This window comes from Merops nubicus, unplaced genomic scaffold (assembly GCF_000691845.1).
Source record: "Merops nubicus isolate BGI_N331 unplaced genomic scaffold, ASM69184v1 scaffold4149, whole genome shotgun sequence".
Classification (NCBI taxonomy): Eukaryota; Metazoa; Chordata; class Aves; order Coraciiformes; family Meropidae; genus Merops; species Merops nubicus.
The window spans coordinates 40,299-57,675 of NW_008631500.1; the positions used below are offsets into that span (position 1 = coordinate 40,299).

General features: G+C 41.3%; 1 pseudogene across 1 annotated transcript; it reads right to left on the reverse strand.

Moving 5' to 3' along the window:
• Positions 1-13,257: 13,257 nt before the first annotated feature.
• LOC103779919 lies at positions 13,258-16,572 on the reverse strand (annotated as a pseudogene). The gene has a single exon (XR_608198.1). The product of XR_608198.1 is annotated as a protocadherin Fat 3 pseudogene (transcript).
• Positions 16,573-17,377: the final 805 nt, after the last annotated feature.

Here is a 17,377-nt window from a genome sequence, read left to right on the forward strand (position 1 = left end):
TTATGCAGCTTGTAACAGAACTGGTTCAAACCAGCACATCAACGTGCAAAGTAACAAGAAACAAGAAACCAGAACCATCCCCCTGCTTCCCCAGGCATGTGGCTTTACAGGGCCTAACAGAACCACCCCTCACCATGCGAACATCCAACAGCCCTTTCTACCTCTGGTCAACAGCTCAACAACTGTAAAAAAATGGCTAAAAAAAGTCTGTAGCTGATTTTTTTTTTCCCCATAAAATGATGCACCTGCAGCACGGGTCTACGGTTAGGCCAAACGGAGACGTGGTGGTTACAGCAGGCAACGGGAAACAGTAAGGATTTCTCTCACTTGATCCTGAAATTTATTTTGGTTTTATTTTGTTTTTTTTTTCACCCAGTTTTTGGATATTCACTCGTCCCAGGAAGGCTGAAAGGAATGATCAGGCGATCTAAGCACACGGCTTGTTGGGTACCTTCAGTGCAGTCAATGTAACATTTCTATATTTAATTATTTGAAATAAATGTACTAGCTTAAATAGGTGACTGTGATGCGACAGTTCTCCTTGGAGATTAGACTGGGAACGAAGGGACTCCTGAAGGGACTTCTCCTTTAACACTCTCCAACTCCAAATACCAAGTGACTGCATCCCACACAACTGCGGCAATCTATTTTGATATGTGTTTCCACCAAAATCACTCATAGCATTTTAAAGCCATTAATCATGCAAACATCACAACTGCCACAAAAATGCCTCTGACAATGTGATGATCGTTAGACTTATTGTACAGACAGGTAAAGTGAGGCATGAAAAGGTTAGTCGTTCTGCCAGAGGGATTTCATCTCTCTCTGTAACATGTAGTAAGGAGCTCTGTTCATCAGATAGTTGCTCTGACTTTTTATTTCAGCTCCAGGCTCAGGGACCCACACCATAAACACCACATAGCAAATAAGCACCTTAATCTGCTAACACACTGAACTTCTCTGTTAGCACACATTCTGCTCGCTCCATCACAGCTGCCTTTTCCACACCAAAGACAGGACAAAGCCGTAGCTCTCATCAAACGTTATTTCCAAGCAATTCCTCCAACCCACTAAAATCACTTCTTGTTTATCAAGACAACTCTGCATCGAGTCCACCTCTACAAAAACAGAATTACAGATTTCCTACATGGACAAGTTGTAAATGTCTATCTATGGCTCAGTATGAATTTTAATGACGTGCTTTGGCAGGGGAGTTGGAATAGGAGGTCTCCAGAGGGCCCTTCCAGCCCCTGCCATTCTGTGATTCTAGGACTTATACCACTGCAGCTCTGTGCATGGATGTTCTCAAACCCTCAGGGTCACAAGCTCCTAAAGGGCAACCCAGTTCTTAGCTTTGTACCTGATCTCCTTTCCCTAGCTCCACCAAAATGCCTGGTGTTTGCAGGGCCCACAAATCCAATGCAGGAACTGATCACCTCACTCCTTTTCTCAAAAAAGACCCCAACAGTTCTTCTCTCTCTGCTTCCTTGAACTGGCTCACCAAGTGGCTATGTGAAAAAACAGCCACTGAAGGGAGGTTGTAGGAAACAGCAATCAGGACCAGGAATGGGCTGCCTTTGTTGTGATCAGAACAGAGTTTACCAGGAGCTGAGAATCACAGCCTTATTTTACTGAAAAGATGGGATTCTTTGTAGGCAATTCAGTGTAATACAGCAAAAGATATGGCTTTTTTTTTCCTATAAAGATCAGTCCTTTAGGAACCCCATTGGGAAAGATGGTATCTCCTGGATCCAGACAACTAGGAAAAGGGGATCATGGCTCCTTTGCCAGAGGTTCTCATCCCCTCCAGGTACTTTTTCAAACCATCTTGAAGTGGACTGGATTACGACTGACAGCATAAAGCAGCCCAGCTACCCTCCTTGTGACCACACAGTTCCTTCTGGCCATGTTCAATGTCTAGATGTCCAACTGGTATCAGAGGAGTTTTAGCTTGTGGGTACAGAGAAAGAAAAACAGATTTTCAGAGAATTAGCTGGGTTTTATCTTTGCCAGTGCCAGATTAATGCTCATTATGAAAGATTAAGCAATTAGAGGAAACCCCATGAAAGAGCTGAAACATATGCAAAAAGTTTTAAGGACGGGTATGTTTACACAAAGACAACACAAACCCTTCTGCATTCCTAACAATACAGTAGTACTGCACTTTTCATTGCATCACTGGCTACTGCCAGTGACCTCCACTAACAGAATGGTTTTTTTCCCACTTCCAGCATCAATAAATTAAATCTTTATAATTCAGATATAATTTAGATATTATCCTTCATCTTCATAGGGAAGCAACAATGGGTTTGGAGAATAACCTGATGGAGGACCAAACTGTCTAGTCAGCAGTCCTAAATTTACTAGATCACATTTATTAAAGAGATTTTGCCATTTACCCTTTAGCCAGCACAGCTAAATGCCAGTCCTATTCCTGCCTCATGAACAGCCCCCATCCCCTCTCCAAATGTCACTGTAGGCACAATCTTCCTTTCTGATTATTTTGCCTTTCTCCAGAAGGACACTTTGCAGCTCAGAAGCAGCTTCCTGCCCACAATGAACCACACATTCCTAAAAGGAAGCTGTCTAAAGATAGAGTCACAGTGGGATGCAAAAGAGCCACAGGCTGGCAAAAAGTGTCTCGTCTCATTTAGCAAAGGGCTGGTCTAACTGCTCATCACAGAGATGAAGACACATCATTAATTTTCTCTGCATGTAGGTACTGAAGTCACAGAACACACTTCCCCATTTCTGGTACTATGAGAGGAAAAATCACACATTAAGAGTTTGTGAGACTTCTAATAGAAGTAGCTTATGTGGGTTGAATCTGCTGGATTCAGGATTTCCTTAAGGAAAAGGATGAGGCAAGTGACTCTGAAGGGCAGTGCTGGGAAACGTTAAAGCAAGAGAAGCTGCCCCACCCCTGAGAAGGACTCACAGCTCCTCAGAGCACCCAGTGCTGACCAGAAGAATCAGCCCCGAAGTCCTGCTGAGGTTTCATCCCAATCCCTGATCAGATGCTGGCAGCCCTGATTGCTGTTGTGGGCAGCCCAGAGACTCCAGCTATCCCTGGACCAGGTCGCGTTGGTGGTGCCTGTAACTATCGAGGGCATTTTCCCCTCCAGCAAAACAGGAGGTGATCATCCCACAGGAAGCTGTTTTGATCACTGATGATGGCTTGGAGTGCAATCTGCCATCATCTAAGAGTTACTGTTTAATGATAATTAAGGCAAAGTAAAAACCCAAGTAATATAGCCAAGTAGTAGCAGTGCAGTGCAGTCCAGTTCATCCTTACAGACCATCTCAAAAAGAAACAATAAAATCCAGTCTTTTTAAAACCAGCTCCAAGTCCTTGAATTAGTGTCCTACACTAAGAAGGGTGGCCTTGCGTAGAAAGACATGCTGTGAGTCAGAAAAATCTGACCTACTCACCATGGTATGCTACGGCCAAGCGCAGCTTCATCACAGAGATGCTGAACACCTCAAGTTCCCACTGTTTTTAATGAATTTCTACATTGTCATTCTCTCTCCACCCAAAGAAAAAAAATCAAACTATTTAACTTATCTACACCTCTCACACCCTTTCAGTAAAATAGGAAACTACATAAACATTGTACATCAAAGAGCTTCCTTCATTAAAATGTGAAAAATAATTTGTGTACTTTAGATGAAAGGTGTTCTGGGACTGTGAAGTATTCTGGCAAATTTAATTAAATCCCATAGTTATTCTCTCATAAAAATAAAGCTTTTGGGGAAAAAAAATAAATTATAAAAATTTAACTGATTCAGTTAGGGTTTGTTTTCTTTTTTCTTTCTGCAAAATCTTTACTTTCTAAAGTGAACCAGTGGTGAGAAGCAAAACTATTTTTAATGACCTATGTGTAAAGCTACATTTCCAGAACACAATTTCTCAGTAAACTTTCAAATGAAGAGGAAAAATCCCCAAATAATTATGCATACAAATCATTATGGGTTGCAATGTTGTAAAATCAGAAATGAACTTGCTAAGCAAATTTTACTAAAACTGAGAAAACAAAGGCTTCAGTTGGGAAAGACTGGCAGACCTAGCTGTGGAGGCACAGTTATTGAAACCACATACAATCAGATTCCTCTCAGGCCAATGTAAACACTTCTTCATAATTAGTCCAGATGTAAATTAAAGCAGCAAAGTTTAATTTCATTCCTTATAGTTGCTAGGATGATTATTCATCAGTGTTAATGACCACAAGCTTAACTTAAAGCTTAAAACTGATCTTCACTGGCAAAAGCAGCCACCCAGCTCGATGCAGACCAAAATCTCAGCATCTCCTTAGCCCTAGAGCTGCACACCCCTCCACCCATCACCTTGGAGAACTGTCACTCCCACATGCACAGTGAGCACATTTTGCTCAACTCCAAGACAAAAATATCAAAGTAGCTCAAAAGCATTTGCTAAGAGAAGCAGCCTCAGGCTACCTCCCTCTCGAGGGGGGGCTGTGATAACCAGCCTGTGCCCAGCGGGGAGCAGCTGCGAAGTCGAGACATAGCTGGCCACAAAGGTATTGTTTGGTTAGCACCTTCAGGACACAGTACAGACATCAAAGAACAAAAAATCAACATGCACATCTAAATGGAGGCTCAGGTCAGCTCCACAGCATGTCCTGATGTCCCCAGTCATGGACTTGGGTGGTGCACTGGAGGTACCACAGGTCTCTTCAGACTCATGGTCCCCATTTTCCTTCTTGCTCCCCTGATGAAGAAAGCACAGAGGAAACCACACACAGCCCTACATCTTCACGCACCTCCCGCTCCCACGGCACACTGCACCAACACCAGCCCAAGGAGAAGGAGTGTACCACTCGGCCACCTTTCACCACCTGGGGTAGGACTCATCTTATCCTAGCTGAGCAATATTTTCGTGTCCAACCTGCATGAGACATTTATGACAGAATCGTTAAGGTTGGAAAAGACCTCTAAGATCATCAAGTCCAACCATCACCAGGAGAGGAAGCCATACGAGATGAAGCTGCCCCACGGCACATGTCCAACATAATCCCCATTACAATGCCAGGGAGGCTAGCCCAGGGCCCCAGTGAGAGATCACACAGCTTCCCACCCCACATTCCTGCCCCATCCTCTGCAAAACACAGGAGATGCAGAGCCTGCAGAGTTGCCCTGAAAACATCCCCCCAAAAAAGGGAAAGAAGCCACAAGCTCCTAACCATAACTGAACGGATCTACCCCTTTTTTGTTGGCCACTGACAAAATGATCAAGTCAATGCCAGTGGACAACTAAACTTTGAGAAACACCAAAATGTGTTAGTGCGAATGCCTGACACAAACCAACTGTGAGGAAAACTCTCTCCCCACATGCGCTCCACTTGGCGTTCTCTCAGTTATTTCTTACTGGCAACACTTCAGTGCTAATAAGACACCATAAGTGTATAAAATGTAATAAAGATGTTTACATTAAACAGCAGACTACAGATTAAAAGAATATGTTCAATGAGCTATAGAAGCTCATCTCCAAACATCTATTCTCAGGTAAATGTGTACCTAGGAATTAAAAGAGATCTGATAGTGGAAGGATTTTTTAAATTGTATTTTTACCTTGCTGGCAAAGACCAACCAAGTCCAAGACTTGAACACTGAAATTAGACAAATCCTTAAAACATGACACGATTTTTAAATAATGAGAGTGATTAAAGATTGGAAAAGCTTTCCAAGCAAGTGCCTGATTCACCATTACTTGTAGTCCTTGAACTGCAAACATGTTCATAAAAAGTACCCTTTAATCCAGCTCCCAAGGTAAATCCTGGAGCCTGCCTATGCCGTGAAGCAGGGGAAGAGATACATGGGTTTATATTTGGACTGGTACAGTGTCACCACCCATCTCTGCTCCAAACCAGCCTCACAAATTCCTGATTAACCGTCCCGTTCTACTGCTTCCTAAAAAGCCACACGACGTGCTGTAAGGTTCTAACAGCAGGATGTGTCCTTGATCTTACTGGGCACTGGAAATTCCTCTCTCTTGGCCTTGTTTCAAGAAAGGATTAGGCAGTACACCAAAGTGGCTCCACATAATCTTAGACACTATTGAAATATCTTCCCCTGTACATCCCAGGAGGACAGGACTGCTCGAATTGCCCTCCATATGCTCATAAGCCTGCAGTTTTGCATTAAAAACATAACTTCGCAACACCCCTGGGCTTCCACTGGTGCCTTGGAAGAGCTACAACAGATTTTTCTCTGGTCTCCTCTGAACTACCATGAATTGCTCACATGGAAAGGCAGATCATGGTCTGAAGTGATGCCAGGATAAAGCTGGTGTTCAGATGCTCAGACTGAATGCCAGACACTGGAAGTCAGCTTTCCTGTAGTATCATCTAGCTGACTACCTTGTGGCTTGGTCCCCTTGCTGGCACTTTGGGCATAAGCTTTCTGCAGGAGTGCTAACGGACAATGATGCACAGGATAATGTAGGGGTCATTTCTGGGCTTAGACACTCAAGGACAGAATTACTGAATACCCAATAATAAAAAATATTCATGGAAAAAAATCTCAAGGGTGATAAAGAAAAAAAACCCTGGACATTTCTTTAGTAATAAATAAATTACTCAGTGAATGAGATTAAATGCCTTATCATCAGAAGCATCCTGCATAATAAAGGAGATTCTCTAAACATTTTCCAGAAGAGGAAAACAAGCAAATTACAGCTAGCTATAAAAATGGTACATCATGAGCTGTTTTATGGGGTATAAAGCCAAGAGAGCTGAACAGCTTGAATGGAACAACTCTGCACAACTGGACTCACTTAGGAAACTCTGAAAGTATGTCAGAGTGATACTAAGGGCCCTTTCAAGTAAATAGCTTTGAATGGTGATGCATTGTTTTAGGGTTGATATTACTAAATAAGAAGTTAAATAAATTTACTCTAGTGAAACCAAGATAAGCCTTGTTCCTTTATTAATTTACAGCTACAAATAACACAGAAATTATAAACACACACACACAGAATTTATCAAAAAGTTTTGGTTTTCCACCATAACTGATTTTAAAGAGAAAGAAAAATGCTAACAATTACTTTCCTAAAATTGGAAATCATAAATGAAGAAGATCTTGCACTATTCAAAGCTGCCAGAGAGAACTCACAGAACAATGATAACACAGTACCACAGACTCAGAAATAGCTGCTCCCAGGAATACTTTACTCATGCCTGACATAGAACTTACTTGGAAGTTACTGGTTTTAGAAGCCTGGGATAATTACGTGGCTCCAAAATACAAGCTCTGGGCAATGAAATAGGCTTGGACTCACCAGGAGAATGAAGAACATCTGTAATACTAATGCTTCAAAACTCTACAATGAATTAAATTCTACCAGTGACTCTGGTGGACTGCCCAGATTTGCCCAGCTAGCTCCTACAAGCTTTCATAAAATTAAACAAGTGAGAGGAAAAAAAAAATGTGTATCACTAACCATTTTCTTCTTCACTGGATTTTGTTTCAAGGAAATACTAGTAATGGTCCCACATAAATATTTATCAGACCACTCAAATTGCAATAAATGAAAGTCTCCTTCAACTTGCATACGCAATAACTGAAAACTATTTTAGAAGCAGTGACGAGATGCAAGGAGTCAGAAGCAATAAATTTATTCCCTCTTGCCAACTAGATACAACACTGCAGGCAGGTCTAGTTTATTGTGAACTATATCATCTGGTGTTTCTAGTTTCCATTATTAGTCATCTGAAGCCACGATTAGGGTTTCCAACACCAACTGGCTTAATTTTAAACTCTAGCCACAGTTCGTCAGGAATTTCTATGACTCTTGAGGTACCTTAAAAGGTATCAAAGTAGAAGATCAGACTGCTATCCTTGGCACCATACAGAAATCCTGGGAGCATGTAATAATTTGAATCCACTTTGATTTAATAGCAACTTCAGCACTGGGAAAGAAAGGCTTGGCTTGTTCATTTGAATTTCAGGGCTGAAAGCACCAAAAGATAACAATTTAATAGTGTCATCACCAGCTTGCCTTCTTATCAGAGGGCCTCTATGGGGGTAGAAATCAGTGCTAGCTAATGCCTAAATTTAAAGTCCCAATGAAGATCAGGGGACTCAGACTCCTGAAAAACCTTAAGAAATGAGGTTAGTAAGTTTTGAAAGCATTGCTTAAGCCCACGCTCATGGGTTTTGCAAGAACATTAAAGATCCTCTACGCATTTCATTTATACTACTATTTTATCTCCGTGTTCAGTTTCAATGAGTCTTAAGAAGACATTTCAATCCTTTCCTGAGAAACAGCAAAAGACTTACTGCTTTAGTTCTCCCACCTATGCAGTGGAATTAGTCATTCCTTCCATCCCGAGACATTGCCACACCAACCCAAATCAAGCCTACAGAATTCTCTGCAGCAGCAGATGCTGAGTGTGTCTAGCCTCCTTGCTCTTCTACAACTTATTTTGTTCATTCGCTATTACTAGTACATCTACGGGTAGTGTAGGGGTAAATATAGAAACTCTTTGAGTGCCAGGCTGTTACATCAACTGTGCACAGAGTAGAAACACATGCCAGACTAAAAAGTGGAGCTCAAGTCAAAAATGCTGTTTAGCTAAACCACGAATCATTAAAAGAAGGAAGATGTCAGCATGTAGCCTAGGACTGCTCTCATCTAACTCACATCTCAGTAGTTGTCCTGTACCCCTCTGCAGCCAAAAAGAGGTACTGCTAGATGGCATTTAGTCACCCAAGGTAGGTGGCATCGTAAACCCATATGCATTTGTTGGACTCACCACATGCTCCTGAGACAGCAAAAATACACCACTTTGCTGTGTTATCAGCACTATGAGGGTGTACATACCAGAGCTGAGAAAATCCAAGGTTTTAGAGAAGGCAGTGGAAGACAGCTGCTCCAGAAGAGTATTTATATCTATTAGAGCTATCACTATGATGAAAGCTCAGAGCACACTGTCACCCCACAAAATATTTAACAGATCTCTCCTCATTTTCTGCTATAACAACCTGGAAATATAGACGGGTTTTTACACAAGTCTCTTCTAAGGAACTGCAATTAGCAGACTGGAGAGGAGTATGCAGGAACACTCCACAGGTGGAAACAGTGCTAGAGGTGAAGAAACAGCTTAAGTTCCTCCATAGCCCCTGAGCTGTATAAGGGGAAAGTTACCACCCATTTCTGCAAGTAAGCTCAAAACATCAGATCTTGATGGCTTTCTATAGATAAGGAAGAGGGTGAGATGCTCTGTCTAGCACTGTATTCTCAGAAAATGAAAAATCACTAAATATGAGTTGCATAACTCATCACCTATACTCTTAAAAATCTTTTTTCCACTTTTGCTTTCTGGAAGTGCATTTGTGTGGGTTTCATACTGACAGACAATGCCCTGATATTAGGCTAAAACTGTGAATCTGGTAGAGAGGAGTCGTCACAAATTACCTAGCGTGTGAACCTGACAGCATATATTCTTGTTTACAGTTGATACACAGCTAACAGAGATGGGTTACATCTGACCAAAGCAACATGTTCAGTGCAGACCTCCACCTCTGAGACAGTCATAAAAGGACCTTTGGACGTTTTCAGAGCACGGTTCATCCAACTTAATTCATGTTTTTACTTTAGGATAAAATGAATCATGTTTCTTAATTGCCCATTTCTCTCTGTGGAGTATGAGGAAAGCCTGCAGTGACTAGTTCTGACTATAGACGATTTTATTTCAGCATATAGAATACATTTCTCGCGTGCAAGAGAATGGGAGAGATAAAGGAAAAAAAATGGCTCTGAACAGGAGAGCGAAGGAAAAAGAGAATCCATAAATGGCAGGATTATGTTACACGTCCCTCAGTGCAGGGATCTTAAATGGCAAGCTCGTGACATTTATACCAACAATAAACAGCAATAAACAGGCCAATGAAGACAGAAAATCCATGAGTTTGAACTGTATACCTAGGCTGGTGACAAACTCAAACACATCAACAAATCAGAACCAACGAATCAGAATCAACAAATAAGGGTTCTCTATTAAAATACAAAATTTTAAAACTATTTTTTTAGCTACAAATCATAACCTGAGTTGTAAACCCAAGAGAAATTTAGTGTGCTGGCTAAGGCACTAGTGAGAATCCAGGGATGGAGCTGGAGGAAGTCAGAAACTGCTGCCTCCTACATCAGGAGAGTTTTTACTGATTTACAAATTTGTACTATTGCTGACTCCTGGAATACTAGAGTAAATCCACTGAAACGAATTTCGAAGTGATTCACAAAGCTCTGGGACCAAACAGATGTAAAATTTCACTTCACCGAATACTTCTAGCTCACAAAACCATGCTATGCTTCTGGTTACTAGAACCAGAACTAGAAGTACTATGAACTAGGGTACTTGGCAGTGAATACTCTAAGAATGATAACCCTCAAAACTGAGTCTTTACAACCAAAGGCAAGGAGCAGCACTGGGGGAAGGAGATCCCAGACTCACCCTCATGGCACATCTCTTACCAAACTAACAGCACAGAGATTTGCCCACACACCCTACACACAGAGACCCATGCTGGCCAATACAGAGGACACTCCCCAGCTCACTGACAACAAACCACTGTTCAGACCCGAATGGAGAACAGCCTGTTGTAGAAATGACACCAATAGCTTAGTGGAGTGAGATGCACCTATATGCACCTGTATACAACTATAGTGGAACAAGAACAAAGTCACCATGCCAGCGTGTGTGCAGCAGCATGGTGCTGAGTGGATCCACCACACAGCCCAGCTCCTTCTCAGGTATCCCTGCATCATTTCCCCTCCTCAACATCTATGTGCCTCAGGGAGCACAGGCACATTTCACTCAGCATACGGGGTGACACCATTAAGATGGAATATTGCAGAAGAATAAAAATAATGCACTTGAGCAGAATTTTGCTGAAAGCACAGACTTGTTTGGAGTCCAGCCTGCTCACACATCAGGATGAATTTGGCCCACTTTATATCCTAATGATATAATGGATACTGCAGTCTTCTTTTCATTAAGGCAGCAGCCAAAAATATTGATTTGTTGTACTTCAACGCTCCTGCTTACCTTTACAAATTTCAGGAGAGATGGTGCATAAGCCAATAGAGTCGGTCAGTTTAGAAGTGACAAATTAACTGCGCTGAAAGTAAATAAACAGCTATCTCTTTGTAAATTAATTCAGTATGTGACTTGAGCTGTTTTCTACAGCTAGAAAGCTGATTCATCATTCAGCAGCATTTAAGTTGCTACCCGTTCAATAGCGGAGTATTAATGCTGCGTCCTACTTGACACAGCAGGTCAGATTCTGCACTCGGGTTACAACAATGTGACTTGGGGTAACTCCTGAACTCAAAAGCCCTGCTCTCCACACTGTCTTTGCTGCAGCTACACACCCAAGTATTCTCCAAGTTGGTTTTCCAAAGGCTGAAGTTGTATTGAACAGTTGGGGAAAACAGAAGAATCCAACAGTCTTCTGATCTGCTGGATTATCAAGTATCTTCAGGACTGATTTACCAAAACACCACAAGTTGGTTCATTTTCATGAAAACACTCATGAAAGAATAAATGGCAGACAAACATTTCCAAATTCTAAAGATGAGGAAGTTGTGGTTTTTTTTGGTTTTTTGTTTTTTTTTTTTTCCCTGCCCCACAATTTCAATTCTGGAAAGAAACTAATTAAGTTTAATGTGGAATGTTGAGCACAATTCCCACTCATGTCAAAACTTGACTTTGGTTTTACTGTATGGGGGTCCTAACAGGGCTATTGCCCCTAAAAGCCTAGACACAGGGTAAAAAATAATTAGCTCATTAATGAGAGACATGCACTGATTTACTCTCCCTACCATTTCCTTTCAGCTCAATAGTGTTGAATCCTGAGATTACCAGAGTAACACTGCAGTATTTGGACCAATTTCCCACTGCTTTATAAAGAACTTGTTTAGCTGAAGCTGATGCTACTCAATAAGCAAGTAGGCCAAAGTTTTCAAATGCAGGATCTTAAAACTGAAATTCACATTCAACTGCCTACATAATGTTGCGTGAATGCCGTCAACTCCTATGTAGCACTGTAGGATATGTGAGTTCTTAATGTTTCTGGAAATTAGAGTAAGGTGCCCTTTTGACTTCTGACATGCAAAGTTGATGTATCTGGACACAAGGTTTTGACTGTATCCTCTGTGAACAGCTGCAGCAGAAAGACTATAGCACAAATAGAATAAAAATATTTTTCCCTGCTTATGCTCAGACGGGCTCCACAGCATTTGTAATGTCGTCTGTTTTTCATAATGTTCAGTTTAGAAAGTTGACGTTTGATTAAACAGTTTGAATTTGCCAAAACATACATCTTAATCTTATGTTTTAATACCACATTCTCAATTAAAAGCTTTAGAAAAAGACATACAAAGTCTGCTTAAACCACAGTACACCCACAGCTCTAACATACTTAATATAATTTTTGAAACTGTTGACTAGTATTTTTTAATTTCCTCACTACTTCTAGTACCACAGCTGCACCATTACTCCCAATAGCTATCAGATAACTAAACACCCAGCTTGTAAGGGTTTTACTAGATAGACTTTTATGCTTAGTATGTTCCACATTTTCCAGTAGAGTGGTGTGGTAATGAAGTTCAACATCTTAAAAATCTTCACTTTATTAATACTATTTTCTACCATCAATGTGCATAACACCACCACCACCAAGGGAAGCTAGCACAGTGTATTTACAGATAAGCTGTATTTCTACCTTTACACAAGCCCACCAGCACTAATGAACACTGTGCTACAAGGAAGCGTATTATCCACAACGGTGTATCATTCCAGACTGCTAACTCTCATGAAAAATGACTCCCAACAACAATAAGAACAAGACCACAAATGGGTTTTAGGATGAAATAATTCTTGTTTCATGCTCCTTATTTCCTTTCATTGGGTTTAATACTGCATTCAAGGTCATGAGTGCTGCGACTCTGTGGAGGTGACCTGAGTAATTTACAATGATCAAGGGATAATGCAGTGACTGAAAACAAGTCACTCTGTAACTATCACTGCTTTCTAAATGGAGACATCACATCGCTGCTGAAAAGGAATGTTTATTATTTCACACCCACAGAGTGATAAATGTAACCAGGTAATTAAATCATGTCACTGCCGTGCCTAGAAAATCCTTATTTATAATTTTATCTTGCCTGTTAAGAAAAACGAAACTTCTTGTTAAGGGTAGAAAACAATTATGCCTAAGCTCTGCTTTTGCAAAAACCTCTGCAAATGGAAATGAGAAACAAAACTCACCGGTTTCTTCATCTATGCTGAATCTGCCCAGGCCGCTGCCATCCCTGATGGAATACTGGATCTCTCCATCCCTTCCAGAGTCCTCGTCCCGAGCAACAACTTGCAAAACACTCGTACCGATGCGGGAGTTCTCTTTTACAGATCCAATGATGGCAAAGTCAGGAAAATAGGGGGTGTAGAGATTTTCGTTAACATCCACCACTTCAACTTCCACAAAAGACACCGAAGAGAGGGAAACGGGGCGCCCCTTGTCCTTGGCACGCACCGTGAGGTTGTAGAACTGCTGCTTCTCATAATCGAGCTCCTTGTTCAAGCGGATGGCCCCGCTCGCCTTGTCGATCTCAAACCGCCCGTTGTAATCGTTCACCAGCGAGTAGCGCACCTGCCCTCCCAAGCCCAGATCCGGATCCTGAGTCTCCAACCAAGCTATGACAGTGCCAACTGGCAGGTCCTCGAGGACCTTCACGTTGTAGCTAGACGGTATAAAGGCTGGAGAGCAATCGTTGACATCATCCAAAAAAACTTTCAGCGGCACAACGGAAAACTGCTGATGGCCACTCTCTGCTTTGTCCCTCGCCTCGATCTTCAGTGTGTAGTTTGCTTTTGATTCCCGGTCTAGCTGATCGGCCACGTACACCATTCCTGTGGAACTGTTGATAGCAAATTGCTGAGTGTCTGTCAGTACTGAGTAAGTCACTTCACCGTTAGATCCCAGGTCTTTATCTCTGGCTTCTACCTGAATAATCTCTGTACCAAGACTCGTACTTTCTAAAATATTAACCGAGTAACTGTCCTGTAAAAAAACAGGCTTGTTATCATTTGCATCCTCCACAGTGACAGTCAACAGTCTCCATGCAGACTTCTGTGGACTACCTAAATCATAAATTGTAATATTAAGGAGATATAGCTCAGTTTTTTCCCGGTCCAAGGGCATAAGAACATTAAGTACCCCTGTCTCCATGTCAATGTTGAAACAACTATCTACATTACCATCAGAAATTGTATAGAGTACTCTTCCATTAAAGCCTGAGTCTGCATCATAGGCTTTTATCCTCAGGATGGTGGCACCAACCGGCAGATCCTCTGAAACCTTTACATCAGTAGGGAAGGATTTGTCAAAATGCGGTGCCTGCCTGTTCACTGAGTAAAAATCGAGAAAACCGTCTTCCAAATTCAGCTTCACATTTGCTTTTGCCTTTTTGAGTAATTTTTCTGCTAGCTTCTGAGCAACTCTGGTTTCTCTACAGCTAAAGGTCTTTGAAGACACTTTCCCTTGAACTACTGAAATATTAACAAACATAGCATCAGCAAAGTTCTCTCCATCAGTTGCTGTTATCTTAAGGCCAAAATTGCTGTTCTTTATGCCAGAATTTATTAGAGATTTTTTAAGTTGCAGAACACCAGAGTCAGGATTTAAATAAAAAATGCCAAGTTCATTTCCAGAGATTATTTTGTACTTCACAAGCTCTAACTCATCTATGTCTATTGCAGAAACAGCAGTGATGTGCCCGCCAACCGGAAAATCAGAAGAAATCACTCCCTGACAGGCCACCTTCTCAAAGAGGGGTTTGTTATCGTTGACGTTGCCTATGTATATGGTGACGTTCACCTCACTTTCATGGCGGTAGGGAGAACCCCAGTCAGAAGCTCTCACAATGAACCTGTAGCTTTCTGGCGAGGACTCAAAATCCAGTTCTTCAGATGTGCTGATGACACCTGTAAACTGGTTTATTGTAAATGGTAGCGAGTTCAGACTTGCAATGCTGTATGTTATGTATCCATTTTCTCCCCTGTCTTTATCAACTGCTGAAACTGCCAGAACACTAGACCCCACAGGGACACTTTCATTGACAAATGAGCTGTAGGAGGGCTGCTGAAACTCCGGAGTGTGATCGTTGGCATCTTCTAACCTGACAGTAACCAGTGCTTTTAAATCACCACCTTTGTTCGTATATACTTCTAATGTATAGAGGTCCTTCTCAATGATTTTCAAAGGACGAACAGTAGTAATAAGGCCTGTGTTGGGATTGATCTTAAAATACTCAGCTTCCTCACTTGGAGAGATGATATATTCCACACCCTGTGGCTCAGGCATCAGTTTCACTACAGCAACCACCACACCAGGAGGTGAAAATTCACTGATCAATATATCGTATGCTTCCTTTTCAAACTTTACAGGGATACTTTCTTTCTTGGGACTAGCAATGTGGACCAGTTTGACCGCAGAAAATTTCTGAGGAGAGCCCTTGTCTTTGGCCTGGAGAGTCAGATTATAACCATATGGGAAGCTGTCCCAGTCAATAGGCTTTCTTTCTTTGATTTTGTACTCATTCATCCATTTACCTTCTTTAGTCAGAAAGAACTGTTCCAGCGGATCTCCAGCCACAATAGAAACAGATTCTATTTCTCCATTGGCTCCTTCATCTAGGTCATCAACATTAACGACTGCATAGGTAGGCTCCTTGTCTGATGGGAAGGGAATATGGGTCACTACATTTATTGTTGGGGCATGTTCATTAATACGTTCAATATGAACATAAAGCTTGGCAGTGCTGCTTACACCATTGTTTCCATAGAGCTTCATCCCACGGTCCACAGCCAAAATTTCGAGATCGTACCTGTTTTTCTCATCATAGTTTAACCGTCCGCTTAAGGAAATAACACCACTCGTAGGATGAACGGAGAAGAGATCAACTTTGTTTTTGAAGTAATAATAAAATTCACCATTGGACCCAATATCTGCATCTGTTGCGGTCACCTGTGCAATGCTAGTCCTTAAAGGAGTGCTCTCTGCTATCGTCACAGAGTACGTGGTTGGTGAAAACAAAGGTCTTAAGTCATTCATATCCAAAACCTGGATGTTCACTTTTGTCCAGGCTTCCAAGTCCTCTCCTCTGACAGATCCTTTCACCATCAATAAATAGTTGTCTTGGATTTCTCTGTTCAATATAGCAGAATTCCCACCTTTAGTCCTTATTCTTAGGAAGCAAAAGTCAGCAATGATGACTTCCTCTGCTTTAAAAAAGCCCTCATCATCACCAGACACTATCCTGTATTTGATATCCCATGAAAGGTCAGCCAAGGTAATGCCCATCCTTGCTTGACTGTTGACATAGGTCCTGGCTGCAGAATTCTCGTACACTGTAGCATTGTAAGTGGAATGTGTAAACTGAAAGCCAAGTGGGGTGGTCCCATGAGCTACCTGGCAAACAGAGGCCAGGAGCTTGACAACCAGAAGGGCAAGGCATGACGGAGGTGGCCGTGAGCCTGACCAGCGGCCCATATTCACCTCCATCACATCATTCTTTCACCCTGTGACAGAGAAAGAAAACAGAAAGAGTTGATCAAGAGATAAAAACTGTACTGTGAAGTGTCACGTCAGAATTACTTATTAAATTTCTAATTAAAAATAAAATATATGTAACAACTAGTCATTATACATTTAATAAAGCAAAAAGAGAGAACACACTGTATATATAAACACACACACGCACACCAGTTTTGGAATATATTTTTACATGTGTGCACATGTAATACATATGCAGGTGCACATACCTGGACATATACGTAACTATACATATGTATGTATATAAACAGTTTTAATATGAAAAACCCCTCTGAGGCCCTACTACTTCTACACACACATGCATACAGTCAGGAACAATAATCACAGTGAAAATAATTCAAATCAGACACACTCACACTAGAATAAGTTTATAAAATAGGATGAACCACATACAGAATTCATTGGTTTTATTCACCAGTAGCTCTATTTAAGCCTAAAATTTTTTGCTTTCAGAGCACACTAGAAAACTCATTTTCAGTCCCAGTGTTTGGATGAGACACAGGATTTTCATTATGCCTGTAACACTGTGATAGCCAAACATTAACTGGGTTTTTATGGACAGTTAACATCACACAGTTGATGAAATTTGAGTCACTAAGAACAAGCAGTACACAAAAGTCACCACCCAGCCACTACTTTAATTAAAAATACCTTCAGAAAAAATCTAAATTAAGGGAGAATTATAACTAATTAAATGCAATTGCATACACATATACATATGCATACACATACCCAGATATTG